This window comes from Grammomys surdaster, unplaced genomic scaffold, assembly GCF_004785775.1.
Source record: "Grammomys surdaster isolate TR1022 unplaced genomic scaffold, NIH_TR_1.0 174, whole genome shotgun sequence".
NCBI lineage: Eukaryota > Metazoa > Chordata > Mammalia > Rodentia > Muridae > Grammomys > Grammomys surdaster.
Genome location: NW_021604622.1, coordinates 6,211,248 through 6,225,576, shown reverse-complemented (window position 1 = coordinate 6,225,576; position 14,329 = coordinate 6,211,248).

The following is a 14,329-nucleotide window of genomic DNA, read 5'->3' as shown; positions in this document are numbered from 1 at the left end:
TGGTATGATTCCAGAGAGGTCTGTTTCCATATAACCTATGTAAATAACACTCTGTGGTTTGTTTAGAAGGTAATGTATTTGTGTGCATATAGTACAGTAAGGGGGAAAAAAGAAATAAAGAAATGTACCTTACTGGACTAAGGGGTGAACGTAGGACATCCCACATGATAACCAATTACCCTGCTACAAAACCTACTCCCAGCCATCTCTCCTTTCTGTTTTGTTTTTAATTTTCAAGACCATCTCATTCACTTGCTAGACAAGTCTTGAACTTGGAATCCTCTGACAGCTTCCATAGTACCTGGGGTTTCAACCCTGTATCTCCAAAACTGACTTCCAGGCCTTTTTTTTCCCCAGTAAGGCTATAAAATTCAGAAACCCCTAGCCTCTTCCACAACCTAGCACCTAACTACTAACGCTTTCCTGAGTGACCATTTGATTTAAGACTCTACCCTAAAGCATTAAGCAATTTGCAAGTATACTTCTCTGTTGTTCAGTGACTAAGTGAGTTTCTTGAGGTGGGGCTGCCTTCTCTCCACTGCCCAAACAATTAAAGGGAGTCCAGAGGAAGTGCGGGGCTCCCTCTCACAGCCTGACCGCAAGATGAGTGGACAGGGGGTGTTCAGTCCACAGTCCTCTGGGACCAGTTTTACTTACCAAGAGATAATGGCCCCCGAGATGCTCGGTCCTCTTAATCTGAGTGGGTTGGTTTTTTAGTCCATCTAATCAGAGAAAAAGGAAGTGAGCTAATGCAACACAAAGCTACCCAAAGCTCCAAATACTTAGGTTTTTGAGTCATCCCTGCAATTTCTTTCCTCTACCTCACCGGAAAGCAGCAGAGAAAGAGAGGGCGCCTCGGGTTCCTGGGGGTGCCATAGCCAAGTACCACAGAGCTGGTGGCTTAGACAAACAGACATCGAGTCTCTTATACTTCTAGGGCGCAAGCCAAGATGTCAGCCCAGCTGGGTCCCTCTGGGAATCTGAAAGAGAATCACCTCCACACCTCTCTCTCTTTGCTTGTGGTTTCCTGGCAACCCTCAGCTTTCCTGAACATCGCTCCCATCCCTGACCCCACCTTCATATGACTTTCTCCCTTGTGTGTCAAGATTTCTATCTCTTAATGACGCATGTCTTAGTAGGGCTCACCCTAATACAGTAGGATCCAGTATGTCTCCATCTCAACCAACTACATCTGCCAAGACCATTTCCCAGTAGACCATATCTCTGATCTGATTCAAAGAGAACATGGTCAAATCCAGTACAAAGGAGGCAAAGGAGGTAGAGGCGATGTTGAGGAACTGCAGAGGCCCACTTTGCTTGCTCGCCTTCTGTGCTTGTCTGGAATGTGCAAGACGGTGGGATGGTTCAGACTCCCAGATTCCGTGTCCGCCTCTCTGCGTGCATGCGTCGCCCGGCTTCTCACCTATGCGAGGTTCTTTCTCTGATTCTCTTGCTTGTTTTCCTATTTACTAACTGTGACAATACTAGCTCTTACTTAAAAGACGGAGGACTATCTTGCACATTAATCCATGTGGAGTGCTTGGAGCCATTCCGAGCTCGTGGTTTTGTGCTCAATAAATGTTACCAGCTGCTTGTAATTTAAAAAAAAAAATACTTTTTTGCTTACAGGAGCCATCGGAGGCATTTGGAACAGAGTTGACATATGCAAAGTTCTGACCCAAAGGTCTAGCTGGAGACTTTAACTGACCCTCCACAATATACACACGTTGAATATCATCTTGAGAAAATTTCCCAATGGCCTCAGGGAAAACAAAACACCAGTCTCATTTTAAAACTGTGGGAAAATGAGATCCAATGAGGATAAAAAAGGGGTTATCCTGGACCATCCCGCAGATCCCAGCTTCAAGTCAAGTTCTCTTCATCCCATGCTTAAATACTGAGCAGTAAGGAAGAGATGTCATGGGTCTTCAAGAGAGTGGCACCTCTTGACAGTGACAGCAAGCAGATGAAGGTGACCCTGTGCTCTGGCCCTGTCTCCTCTGGGGTTTTAAAGGCAGTTTGCTGGGTTTGGGGGTAGGGTGGGGGGATGGCTCGGTAGGTGTGAGCGCTTGAGTGCTTGCAGGCACTAAAATCTGAGTGATCAACTGTAGAGCCCCTGTGAGAAGACAGGCTGCGACTGCTACTATCCAGCAGCAGGGAGCAGAGACCAGCAGTCCTGGGAGTCTGCTGGCCAGCCAGCTTTGCTGAAACAGCAAGCTTTTGTTGAAAACTTGCCTCAAAGAAATAAGGTTTGAACAATAGAAGAATACCTCCCAACAGCCTCTCCTGGTCTCTGTGTTTGTGCATGTACCATATGCATACACCATACCACATACACTTAACATCCACGCCACACACACACACAATACATACACACCACACATATTCAACACATACACATAGATTATACACACATAACACATGCACCACACACACATAACAGCCACACCACACACATAACACATGCACTTTATACACATAACACACACAAATAATACATACATACTACACACACAACACATACACACACACATACACATAACCACACTCATTATACATTCATACACCACACACACATACACACATACCACACACACATACACACACACCACACACACATAAACATATACACACAAAGAGCAGTTTTAAAATTACTAAAATTTTTTGAAGAATAACTTTCAGGAGGTTGTGTCTAAAACATAACCATATGTTACGGTTATGGTATCTTAAAGCTAACAAGTATATGGTACCGTAAATAGCTAAATATCCTTTGAAAGTATCTCACTGAAACTGTTTACTAAACTTTAGAATAACATTAAGAATTTAAGATGAAAGTAAGTTGTAAAAAATATTGCAAAATTTAAATGCAGTTATAACTAAGTGGAGTATAACAGAAATTCGATTAAAGCTTTAAGGCCAAAATTCAATGCCCCAATATAGAATTAATGTTTAGTTCTCTACAACAATATGTTCTTAAGTGTTGATCTATTCCTAGTAAGTGTTTATCAAAAAAATTAACTTAAAACTTCTTGCATCCTTTTACTAAATAAACATTTAAAACCTGTAATTGGATTTTTGTTTATATGTCTTCCCATTGAACAAAGCCTTTGCTGTTTGGATAGTCAGTCATTGCTTTAACCATAGGAAAAATTCTGTTTTGAGAGTTATTCTTGTTTAGAACATTCCTACTAAATTACATAGCGATTGTGAAAACTTGCTTTAATGGACAAATATTTAAACACGTTTATAAAATCCGGTCTATAACCAAATAGTATAATGACACAGAATATTGCAAGGGACTTTTAACTATGATGACTAAAATTCTGAATTATCTAGAGTCTTCAGGAAATAAAGAAAACCAGATGACTTAATCAAGTAGACGAGAAAAGACATCACATCAAAGACTCCATTTTGGTCAAAAGTTCAGACTGAATCCAGATACTTCTCACTCACTCTTGCCTATAAAACTCGGGGCAGCAGGCTTCCATCACTCAAGAGCACGGTCCCTGTGCACTTTGAAATGTTGGGTGAGACTTCTCTCCAGCTCCATTGACAACTGAGTGCTCCGAGGAACTAAACAGTTCTCTCTTTATGTCTATTAGATACTTTTATAGTTCGGCTTTTAAAAATGTTTGTGGTATTTAATTTCATCTAGTATATTCCTAAATCTTGGTTATAAAGGAGTTACAGGTAACTCTATGGTTCTGGTTTCACTTAATTCTGTTGTGTATTGTGTTTGCTTACCTTAAACCTCTGTCTTATTGAAAACTAGCTTTCATGTTTAAAAGATTTTATTTACTCTCTTTATAATATATATTCATGTTATATCTTTATAATACATGTATATATTCTTGTTGTTCAGTATAAGGCACATAAAACAAAAAATCTAATTTTTAAATTAAACTTTGATTCCATTTCCTTTCAAATAATACAAAATGCATCCATATCAAGCAAGAACAATATTGATGATGTTTTATATCATAAGTGTTAATGTTAAGTTACTGCTTAAGTTGTTCTGTAATACAGTTAGCTGGAGTTAAATTTTTAGTTAAATGATATTTGGGTTTTGACCGTTAAACATAAAGGACAACACTATAGTGTTCTCCTCCCTGAGTCCCATTTTAACCACATAAGTTAGATACTTCATAGAGTGAAGGGACAGTAGTCCACTAGGGCATGTGGCTCAGGCAGGCCTTGCCCTTCTCCCCCATCCTTTCTGCCTCACTAAAAACTGTTAGATCACATCCCTAAAGCCAGCCACCAAGGTCTATTCCCTTATTTGGCCACTTCGTCCTCCTGAGGCTGACTACCAAGATCCAACTCTCTAAGTATTGAAGCCCAGCAATCATGAGCCCTCTTTGGCTCACCTAGTTAACATGCTAAATTAAAAGTAAACACCTTAGCTGTACTGGCTGGTTTTGTGTGTCAACTTGACACATGCTAGATTCATCAGAGAGAAAGGAACCTCAGCTGAGGAAATGCCTCTCTGAGATCCAGCTGTAAGGCATTTTCTCAATTAGGGATCAAGAGAGAGGGGGCCCATTGTGGATGGTGCCATCCTTGGGCTGGTGGTCTTGGGTTCTATAAGAAAACAGACTGAATAAGCCATAGGAAGCAAGCCAGTAAGCAGCATCCTTCCATGGCCTCTGCATCAGTTCCTGCCTCCAGGATCCTGCCCTGTTTGAGTTCCTGCCCTCATTTCCTTCAGTGATCAACAGTGATGTTGAAGTATATGCCAAACAAACCCTTTCCTTCCCAATTTGCCTTTGAAACCCTACTAAGACATTATCCTAACATGGGGTTCCACTCTTTATCTTTGTAAAACTACCATTTGTCCATGGGCCATGTCTGTCTCCTCTCTACCCAGAGGCAGTCCTTTGTCCCCCTCCCAAGACAAGTACACTTATCCCTCTCTTTTGTTCCCTTCCCCTTCATCCTGTATTTCCTGTCTTTGTCTCTTATTCCTTGATTATTTTTCTCTCTGGGGTAAATATATATCCTTTATGCTGAGAACTTAGTCTTCAGGTGTTCTGATCCAACTCTGAGGTTCCCTATATACAATACAAATACTATATATAGCATATATTGCATATACTATAAGCAAATAATATACACTGTACAAATAATATATAGTACACATTATATATACTATATAAATACAGGAAAACATAGTCAATTAACTTTTTTAAATGTGTGTATATACATGTTGATTATTTAAATTAGATATTCCCTTCATTCATCTTTTACCTTATACCATTAGGCCAAACTGTATTCTTGATTATTTAAATTTTAGATCTAGTAGTCCTACTGTATGTCTTATGTAAATGTTATATTAGACATAGAGGATACAGAAAAAAGATTCAGCTCTGGACTGTGATGTCTAATGGTTTTGACCAGCAAGAAAGAAAGAAAGAAAGAAAGAAAGAGAGAGAGAGAGAGAGAGAGAGAGAAAGAGAGAAAGAAAGGAAGGAAGAAAAGCTTTCAACCTAAATTTGGCTGCTCTCTTGTTCCTGAGTAAAGGTAGCTGTCATTTAAAAATCAAAACCTAAGTGCATCATCTTGTCAGTGAGAGGAAAGGTTGCCAATCACTTTACCTGCATTTATATTATCATGGAGACTCACTTGAAAAGTAAATTCAAAGGATTTTGAGCCTCAAATTGCTCACTCAAGAAAATTCTTTCTGCAGGCTTAAAATCAAAACTTTTTAATACTTGGGCTTCACAAGGCTTCCAGGAGTTCCAGGAAACAAATTAAAACCATTGCTCTTCTCCCCGCCAGGCAAGTAGGCAAATTCTTGGTCCTTGTTACCCATCAACCGATTCCCTTTCTCCATCTTTCTTTATGTTCCTTTTTTCCTAATCCTGTGATCTTTAAACCAGCTTTAAAGGTAAGAAAGCTCCCATTGTGTGCTTAAAGGAGGATTTCTATACAAAGATAAGATTCCACACTAATCCTGAGTAGATCAGTTCAACCTCCTGCTGCTTCTGTGAGAAATATATATATATATATGTACAAAATTTTCCTTTATCTATAATATATATATATGTATTAAATAAAATATTCAGTCATAATAAAGGGACAGGAGGACACACACACACACACACAAATGCATTTAGAGATTTTTTGGCCCTTTTAAAATTTATTATAATGTATTAACTAGTGACAACTAGTTACTGGATTTCATTTCTGTAGTAAGGATAATTGTTGCATGTACTGTTTTGTAAAGTTCTTGAGTTTTCTAAATAGAAACAATGTGACCAGTCTCTAGCCCGTGTCATGCCACTAGCTTAGCATGAAAAAGTTGCCTTGGTAACTTGAGAGAAGCACTTGTCAGCTTGAAACCTTGGGCAGGCTCCACAGGGTCACCCGCCCACCTCCACTGCCTCTCCAAGGTGCATTTGTCAGTGTTCAAAGTCCTGTAATTTGCAGTTGGGATTTATGAGTTGGAAAGTCCCAAAGTAACACAGAGTCAGAAACAAAACCAAAACACAACAGAAAGAAGATGCCTTCCAGTCTCCTAGGTGGTCGGCCCTCCACTGCTCTACAGCCCCTGGGAGATGGACAGCCTAACAGGAGCCTCTTTGGCAGGAGACTGACAGTGTCTACCTCCAGAGTAGAAGGACATGACTCTGGATCTTTTCCATGTTGCACAGGTTCTTAAGTTCTCTCAGGGAGCTTCCACAGTCTAGTGAATTCAACTATGTGTAATTCCTGAGCCATAGGAATATATGAATAAACTTGAAATAATGATTTTTGCTAAACTTGCATAAGAAGGTCGGTGACAACCTTCTGCCTAGTCCTAGTTCTACAGAAATATGCGAGCATTTTCCTAAGTTGCCTATGTCAATTACAAGGTTTTAGAGACATGATCTCTTCTTCACTGGGTTTCTTGCCGAGATAAAGCTGAGTTTGCAAAGAACATCTTCATTTGGAAATTATCAGAATTCTACTAAGGCCACATGGATCTTTATCACTTCCTTGTATTATAATTATTGACAACAAGAAAAGAAAAGAAAAACTTCACTAAACCAGTACTTACAGCAGCCAATAAAAATTTTTTATGTTTTTTTTTCAAGACAGGGTCTCTATGTAGCCCAGAACTCACCATGTAGACCAGGCTGGCCTCAAACTCAAGAGATCTTCCTGCCTCTGACTCCTGGGTACTGAGATTAAAGGTATGTGCCACCTTGCCTGGCTCCCATCAAACATGTTAAAAACAAAACCAGATGTTTTTGTAATAATTGATAGTCATGGCAGATATCTTGAAGTAGTGTGTACTAATACCATTCATTGAACATAAATAATAGACCTATTTTCAGAATTTCATCACTTAATTGTATTAATGAAGAGTCATCTGTACTGCAACATCACACAATCACTTATAAGCAACTTGATAATGATATTGGGATATAATTGTAGTCTGGTTTGTAACTATATGCATTTATTTTATGAAGTCCCAAACATTATTCTGAGGTAGAGTCTATTGGAATTCCTAGAATGATAAGACTTCAAAGCACAAATCAAGCTAGGAGCCATAGAGCAAGAAGACAAATATTTGTCGCCCTTCAGGCGAATCCCCTGCTCTCTTCTTCATCTCCATCTTCCTCCTCCTCTTCCTCCTCCTCTTCCTCCTCCTCATCCTCCTCATTGTCCTCTTCTTCCTCCTCTTCCTCCTCCTCTTTCTCTTCCTCCTCCTCCTCCTCTTCCTCCTCTTCCTCCTCCTCCTCCTACTCTTCTTCTTCTTCCTCTTCCTCTTCCTCCTCTTCTCCTTCTCCTCCTCCTCCTCCTCCTCCTCCTTCTCCTTCTCCTTCTCCTTCTCCTTCTCCTTCTTCTTCTTCTTCTGCATTTCCATCTTCCTCTTCTTCTCTCATCACCCCCACTGCCTTGTCTTGCTTTCTTTCCCAATACCTCCTCTGTTATGATGCAAAGTTGCTGCTGTTCTGGGTATTCGGCTAACAAGTAGTGGGCTGTTTATAGTTAAATTTAATCAAGTTGATTGGATGAAGAGACTCCTAGGGCATTAGGAAGGCACAACTTGGGTTACATCTGTGAGATTGCTTTAAGAGAGGAGTAACTGAGAAAGAGCCACCCTCAATATGTACAGCACCATCCCATGAGCTGGGAACCTGATTTGAATACAAAGGTTAAAGGGGGAGGAGGCAACAAACTGGATGCCAGCATTCCCTGAGTGTCTGCTGAGAGGAGAGAGTCTTCAGTCATATGTTCTCACTATACTGAGCTCCACTATGCCACTGAGATGCCCTGCTCCCTGGTAAAAATATAAGCCAAATCAAATGCTTCTATCATGTTTCTTCTGGGTATTTTGTCACTGCAATGGGGAAAGGGATGGATACACTTTCCTAAAATACGAGTCAAAAGTGTATGTACATTGGATGTGATGGCCTTGGGAAATGTGGCTGCTCACAATGGCATCTGAATGTTAACTTGGGTTTCTAAAGTACCCAAAACACCAGCTAAGTACAAACGAAAGATGTTCCAAGGGAGGAGCAGGAGCCTAGGTTCATCTGAGGGTGGCAATCAGATCTTCCTCCCCAAGTTCTGCGATCCATCCTCTGCTGCACTGGGAGGCCTGTGTGCACTTAAACCAGCCAGAGTTTCTTCATCTCATTCCTTAATTGCCACAGAAAGGCACCATCCTTGAGCTAAGTGTGTGTGGGAGACTTTTTCAATGAACTTCAGCATGGGTTCACTAGATCATTGGTTTTCAAAAGGACACCTTATCAAACCCAGAAAGTTAATGCAGCTCACTCACAGAAAAAAAGAAGCCCTCGTGTTCAAAGGGCAGCTGGCTTATGGAGAAAGCGCCAGGCTCCCAGGCTGTAATTTAGTCCTTCCATCTTCCTTCTTTGTTTGCAGTTTGGTTTTCCTTCTTTCTTCTTCTTCTTCTTCTTCTTCTTCTTCTTCTTCTTCTTCTTCTTCTTCTTCTTCTTCTTCTTCTTCTCCTCCTCCTCCTCCTCCTCCTTCTCTCTCTCTCTCTCTCTCTCTCTCTCTCTCTCTCTCTCTCTCTCTCTCTCTCTCTCTGAAATCCCAATTTAAAGACTTTCTGGGAAGAGATGCCATCGATGGGGGTTTATTCTGTGTTTAATAAGAGAAATGAGTCTCTGAGGGAGGTCTGGAACCAGACCTGATGGACTAGAGAATGGGAACAGATTGGTGCAAAAGCCCAGGAATATAAAATCTAGCCGAGACATTCATGCGCTGCAGGGACTTTGCGGTCATGCTTCTGCTACTGCTTAGGGCTGGAGACAGGACTCGGCTCCAGCTATGAGGGTGAGAGGCCTGTGGTCTTGCACTCCATGTGTCCCAGAGAGATGCTGCCTTTGGGAGAAGAGAACGGTTGCCTGAAGAGCAACACATTCTACTTATGCTCTTATGTCTTATTACAGAGCAGGACAGATGATTCTCAGCAGAAGATGTAGGCTGCTGTGTGGTTGCATGAGGAGGGCAAAGCACAAGCCTTGGGGTAGGGGGAAGGAAGTCCTGTTCCTTGTGAGCTGCCACTCATTTATTAAAGTAAGAACAGTATCCACTGTTTGTGTGCATCATGTACTTGTTTTGGAGCATCTGAAACACAGCGGAGATGGGAAAGGGGTGCTTATAAAAGTAAAATTTCCTGCATCTTTGTTATGTTTAGAAAAACACATTCTTTGTATTTGGCAAACTCATTCTAAAACTCAGCATTCTCTGTGGTTTCTTAAACAATTCACCCATAATAACCTGTGTCTTAGTTAGGGTTTACTGGTGTGAACAGACACCATGACCAAGACACATCTTATAAGGACAACATTTAATTTGAGACGGCTTACAGGTTCAGAGGTTCAGTCTATTATCATCAAGGATGTTCAGAGATTCAGTCAAGGTGAGAGCACAGCAAGGTCCAGGTAGCCATGCTAGAGGAGCTGAGAGTTCTACGTCTTCATCTGAAGGCTACTAGAAGACTGGCTTCCAGGCAGCTAGGACGAGGGTCTTAAAGCCCACACCCACAGTGACACACTTCCTCCAGCAAAGGTCACACCTACTCCAACAAGGTCATACTTCCTAATAGTGACACTTCCTGGGCCAAACATATCCAAATCAACACAAGTAGAATTATAAGGCACACAGAAACCACAGAATAAAGAGATAGCAAAGTTGGTAAAGTGCTTGCTATGCAAACATGAGGACCTGAGTTCAATCCCCAGAATATACTTTTAAAAGCCAGATGTGTTGGTAAATTCTTGTATTCCCAGTGCTAAGTGGGGTGGAGATGGGTGTATCCCTAAAGCCTGCTGACCAGTTAACCTAGCCTATACTCTAGGCCAATGAGAGAATTTGTCTCAAAAACAAAGTGGAAGGAACAATACCCAAGGTTGACTTCTCACTTCCAAATGTACATGTGCACCCACATAAACACACACACACACACACACACACACACACACACACACAATGTTACAGTTTTGTTTCTGTATTTTAGGAACATGCCATACCTATACCTATACCTATACCTATACCTATACCTATACCTATACCTATACCTATACCTATACCTATACCTATGATATAACAACACTTAATGTAAAAGGAGGCTATGAATTTGAAGGAGACTAAAGAGAGTTATATGGGAGATTAGGAGCAAGGAAAAGGATTAAGAAGGAGGAAATGATGTAGTATATAATGACCTCAAAAAATAAAAAGAAATAATTAAATAAAACCAAGAACAAGTAAAGGGAAGAAGGGCTTATTTTGTCTCACAGCTTGAGGAAAGAGTTCATTATGGTGGAGAAGAGGTAATGGCAGGACCATGAAGCAGCCAGTCAAATTGTATTAGGAGTCAGAAAGGAGAGAAAGAGACGACAGACAGACAGACAGACACAGAGACACAGACACAGAGAAAGACAGAGACACAGAGACAGACAGAGACACAGAGACAGAGGGATGCTAGTCGCTTTCTTCTTTTCATTCAGTTCAGAAACTTCATCCCATGAAATGTGCTGCCTACAGCTATGGTGGTTCCCACTTCAGTTAGCTCAATCGAGAAACCACCTCACAGGCATGCCCAAAATGTTGTCTTCTTAGTGACTCTAAATCCTGTGGATTCTAAATCAATATCACTATCCTGAAAGGAAACGTTAGACAGGATTTATCATGACTTTTAGATTCTAACCAAAAGAGTCCTCAGATAGAGGTCAATTAGAGTCAGATTGTTTTAAAACTTAACCAGGCTTATAAACAAGACCTACAGTAATGTGGACCCATTGTATGGAGACTATGTTAAGAAGTGGAGTAATTGAAAGTATCATTTAGGAGAACCTTGGCAGGGATGAGCAGGTTGAACTAAAGGAAGAAGAAACAGCAGGAATATACATCAAATAGACACAGATATTGCAAAACCAAGGAGCTTTGTCTTTCTCATCTGCAAGCTTAGACAAGCTGAGTATTTGAGTTTCTAACCCCTTCATCATAGCATCCTGTATCATAGCATCAATATGATATGCATGCACATTGGCCTTGAACTGGAAGAATCCCTGCCTTTAAGTTTCCTCCCATCTCCTTTAAAACTCTCTTCACTTGGACAAAAGGAGATCAATTCATTTGCCTCTGACTAGACCAGAGACCGTCACTACTCTCAGAGGACTTGTGTTCTCATAGGCAGTCCTTGTTCACACAGATAGGTCTGCAACCCATGGAGTGGCTGTGTGGCCTCCTATGTTCGTGGTGTGCTTCTCTGAAGGCATCCTCATGATTCAGCTTCTTCCTTCTCTTATAGTACTAAGTTAGCTGGAGGGGAGGACCAGACCTGTGAAACAGGAACAGCCTGAGACATGGAAGAGGCATCTGTGGACAATAGATCTCTGTCTGCAGTAGGGATTGGCTGCTGACTTTACAGAGGGGGAAAAGAAACAGAGGAGGGGTCATGAAGACCAGATGTTCCTCCAGGACTGGAAAGCCCTTATTGCCCTCAGAACCTTTTCTTCATCAAGAAAGCCTTTCCTGGGAACCACTGAGTTTCTGAATGTTGGCTGACTAAGTGCTGGATTTCTGAAGGCTAAGTGCTGTGTCTGAATCACCACAGCTCACCTTTCATCACTCCTAAAGGTAAAATGGCCAGTTAAACTCCAGCCTCTGCGTACTTATTCCCTTGAGTCATTATCCAGTCAATAGATTGTTTCTAGTAGCTCCTGCATTGATTGGTGGAGCTTCTCAAGCCATCAGCAGACATTTGCAGGCTATTTGCACTGTAAACCCCTGGGGATGCAAATGGGAAGCATAGCAGGTTATCTAAAGGTAAGCGCCATTAAATGGAATCTTGGCCCATCAGGGCACCGGTACCAGGAAAGCAAAGAACAGACAGTTGAATCAGGGTGGTCTGGAAGTTCTCTGATGAAGGATACAGTCTCCGACTGGAGCCATGTTCATTTTTTTTTCCTCTGTACCAGAGAACAACATGAGATTCAGAGAAGAGTATAAAGATTGCAGACTCAGGACCAGACATCGCAGAATTATCTTCTCCCAAAGTCATGTTGGATGGAGAACATGCTAACTCTCTTTTCCCCAAAGGAGTCCCTACCTACCATTTATCCCTACTCACTCTGAGACGCCTGCAGCTTGCCACCATGGGAAGAAGAGTTCACTGTGGCTTGGTCCTAAGTCTCATGGCTTGTTCTGGTTGGGAGATTATCATGAGCCTATTAGCCACCTTTTATCACTGGTCCTGTTGGTTTTGAAGTTACAGAGTGATTCTCAGGATTCTGGTGGAGTTTCATTTCATTCTTCGAGAAGGTCTCATTTGATGTTTGGTAACTGTGTGTGTGTGTGTGTGTGTGTGTGTGTGTGTGCGCGTGTGTGTGTGTGAGCGAGCACATGAGGAAGCCAGAGGTCAATGTCCATATCTTCTCTATCACTCTCTTCTTTAGTTTTAAAGACAGACTTTCTTGCTTACTTATCACTTGTGGATTTTTGGTAGTCTATTCCCCCATTCCCTTCTTTGCAAACTTTCCTATGCCCTCCACCACGATTCTCTCTCAGTTTTATGTATTTTTTAAAAAACCTACTCAGTCCATTTATTGCTGTTAACGTAAAGCATCTCCTGGGGCGTGGGTACCCTCTCAGAGCCCACACCTCTGAAGAAAACCAACTTTCTCCTTCCCGCTACCCATGAAGTCAGTAGTTCCTCCATTAAGACGTGGTGCCTACATCCCTACTCCATGCTGGGGCTATCTCATCTGCTCTTGTGCAGGTCTTCTGCACGCTGTCATAGCCACTAGAATTCATATGTGCAGCTGCCCTGTTGTAGCTGGAAAACATGGCTTCACTGTAGTTATCACAACCTCTACTTTTTCCCCTTACGGTTTTTCTGTCTCTCTTCCACAATGATCCTTGAGTCTCAGAAGGAGGGAGTGTTACATAGACATTCCACTTAGAAGTGAGAATTCCATGGTCTTTTATCCTCTGCACATTAACCAGTTATGGGTCTCTGTGCTGACCACCATGTGCTGCAAACAGAAGCTTCTCTGGTGAGGATTGAGAGCTGTACTCATCTGTAGGTATAAAGATAAATCTTTGGGAGTTGGTTTACGATGATGCCCATTTAACAGGACAGTAGTAGGTTTTCCCCTAGGGTCCATGACCTACCTGTCTATAGGTTATTGACCCTATTAATGTTACCAGGCAAGAGTTCCAACTTGTAGAGCTGAACCTAAAACCCAATCAGAAAGTGTTGGTTAATCCCATGACATTCATACTACTTTTGTACAATGGGTATATTTTACTAGGCCAGTCATTATTGTAGCTCAGAGTTCACAGCTGGGTAAGGCTGATAATTACTCCCGCCCTCCACACACACACACACACACACACCATGCCCTATAGCATATATTGCTCCTTACAACATTGCGAAATCTAGGTTATCACTAGCTTGATTTCTTTGTGTGTGTGTGGGGGGGTGTTTTGTTTTGTTTTACTTTGTTTTGCTCAAGTGTGTTTTCAGCAATAGGGTTTTACTATCATGCCCTGGAGGATAACCAAGAGCAATGCAATATACAATAGCCTGAATAGTCACTAAAATAGAAAACATATCTTCTCTCCATAAAAATGGGCTCCAATCTTTATATTTAGTTAACCATGGTCAAATATATTTGGAAGAAAACATATCTATCTGGAATATAAACAGACTTACCATCATTCCCTAAACAATGCTATATAATTATTCGTAATTTTGGATCATATTAGGCATAGTGTAAGTAACCTAAAGGTGACTTGAAGTGTGTGAGAGATCTGCATAGGACACATGTGATTGTTATGTGACAGTTGTTGCGGGAAATATTTA